The sequence below is a fragment of the Acyrthosiphon pisum genome, chromosome A3 (genome assembly GCF_005508785.2).
Source record: "Acyrthosiphon pisum isolate AL4f chromosome A3, pea_aphid_22Mar2018_4r6ur, whole genome shotgun sequence".
In the NCBI taxonomy this organism is placed as follows: Eukaryota; Metazoa; Arthropoda; class Insecta; order Hemiptera; family Aphididae; genus Acyrthosiphon; species Acyrthosiphon pisum.
Window position 1 is genome coordinate 24,595,030 of NC_042496.1, and position 2,437 is coordinate 24,597,466.

General features: G+C 29.7%; 1 protein-coding gene across 2 annotated transcripts in view; it reads right to left on the reverse strand.

The window, feature by feature from the left end:
• Window positions 1-521: 521 nt before the first annotated feature.
• Window positions 522-2,437, reverse strand: part of LOC100571965 — a 6,705-nt gene continuing 4,789 nt past the window's right edge. Inside the window, exons 3-4 of one of the 2 annotated variants that reach the window (XR_003839752.1) lie at window positions 1,147-2,208; window positions 522-1,088 (exon numbers count right to left, since the gene is read on the reverse strand). The gene's annotated coding sequence lies outside the window, so the exon portion shown is untranslated. Of the gene's footprint in view, window positions 1,089-1,146; window positions 2,209-2,437 lie in introns of those variants that run through there. The other variant, XM_008186904.3, reaches the window with a different exon arrangement.

Below are 2,437 nucleotides of genomic sequence, written 5' to 3' on the forward strand. Positions count from 1 at the left end.
AATATTTAAATAGTAATGTAAAATAAAATCTACATACAGTAGAGCCTCGATAGTCCGGACCTCCGATAATCCGGTGAACGCGGTAATCCGGACAGCATAACAAATTCCATTTGTTTGTAAATAGATTTTATACCAAAATCCCCGGAACCCAATTAATCTATAAGATATCGACAAATACAATTCCGTCATTTTTATTACCTACTGTTCCTAGCAAAGGCTAATACAGTAATACATAGTAATAAATCGATGGTCAGTTCGTTTACTTCTTTCTTGTCGAGTGGTTATTATTGTTACAATGGCTCCTCGCGGTAAACACGTAACTTTAACTATGGATCAAAAAATTGAAATAATTAAGTTAATAGAAAATGGCCAGAACTATGGTGTGGTTGCTGAGAAGTACGGAATAGGTAAATCGATAAAAAAAAAAAAAAAAAAAAAACACACATCATTGTAAAATCAATACATTCATCACTTCGTTCAGAATCTAAAACTAATAAAATTGGAAACTGAAAATGTTCCTAAACAGATCAAAATATTTTGAAAATAATATTGTGTATAGAAAATGCAAATATAAACAACCAGTAAAAATGTCATGTTCATTTGTTTTAGAGTTACACCAGTAGTGCTAATAGGGGGAGCTTGGGGGCTTAGTCCCCTCAAAATCACTCAAAGCCCCCTTAAAAAATAATAGTATACCAATCTTAAAAATATTTACCTATATATTATAATTTTAAAAAAAATGTGTTAAAAAACCAAAATCGATTTTGTGGTAAACCTTTTAAACTTAATTAGACTTAGGCCTGTGTAAAAACTGGCCGGTCGCCGGTAGACCGCATCCGACACTGACCGGTAGAACGCGTTTGCCGGTAGACCGCATACTATATGACAGCCAGTACTTTCTTAAAAATATATTAATTATTAAGTAAACATAATATACATACATTATTTTATGTAACAAAACTATATTTTATTTTATTTTTTGCGTTTTGAAGATGTTGGATGTACATCTGTAGTATGGCATGCCTCTCCTTGGCCCATAGTGACAGCCGACAGGTATTCTGTTTTTTATAATTTCATCTTCTTCAATGCTAAAACATAAAAATGAATTTAATAACTTATTTAATTATTAATATGATTAATATTTACTTCATTTTACAATCTTTTTTATCAAACAATCTGTTGGTACGCACTAGTAACTGGTCTTCTAAATTTTTAGAATTTATTTGCTTCTATAAGGGGACAAAATAAATTTTAATCCCGAGAATAAACGCTCAACGCTAACCTGTGTTGGCGGAACTGAGAATACTATTTTGGCTAATATATATTATATTTTTGGGTATGTTGTATCCATTGATTTCCAAAACTTTAAAATATTTATTTTGTGATTCAATCTGATTTGATTGATATAATAAGTTTTCAGAATTGTTTCAATTTTAGTGTGCACTGATATTTGAGAACTGTTGGATGAGTTTGAATCTTCAACATTTACTTCTTTTCCTTTAAGGACATTCTCAAGCCCATCCATAACATCATCATCATAACATCATCAGCTTCTTGATTTACTGTATTTATACTTGTTAAATCAATACTTTTTTCATCTATTTTTTTTAAATGGAGCCAAATTGCAATCAAATGGTTAATTGCATCTTTGCATTGATCATCGGTAAGTATTATTTTATAACGAGGATCTAGAAATATTGCTGATAATAAAACTTTATTTTTTCATAATATTTTTCTCTCTGTTTTTTAAACACTGTAGTATAACTTTGGAAAATGAACTATTTAGTTATTCAGTTTCAATTTTACATAAAATCCAAGATCCATAAAAATCTGTCATTGTTAATTGCTCATTCTGAAATTTTTTTGTATATATTTTCGTCGGTAAAAGTGCTTGGGAAATAATGTCAATTTGTTTCCATTCCGTATTATTCAAACATACTTTTTTTAATACTGAATTGTTGTTTGCCTTGTTTTGAATGAATTCTTTCAAATGTTTCATACTCTTTAACATGTCAAAGGTTGAATGCCAACATGTGAGACAGTCAAGAATAGGGCACTTAAAATTTTCTTTTTTAATTAAATAAATGTAGGTTTAATTCCGAAGTTCCCTCACCAAAATACGGACTTTGTTGAGCAATTTCTCAATGCCAGTATCTTTGAGGCTGTCAATCACAGCCAATTGTAGCATATGAGCAACACAGCGTACACCTAATTTTTTTAAAAAAATGTAAATATTTAGTATTATTAAATTGTTTCAAAACAATTTATGGGAGAGTGGTATATGGTGAGAAATCAATGTTCATCGATGAAACAAGTGAAATAGTTTAGTTATGGTTAAAAGATAATGGTCAGTATATTTTGAGGTAAGAGTTAAAATTGTTAAATCCAAATATCTGTACCATCATTTTAAACCAAAAAGTGTCTTATAAACGCCATT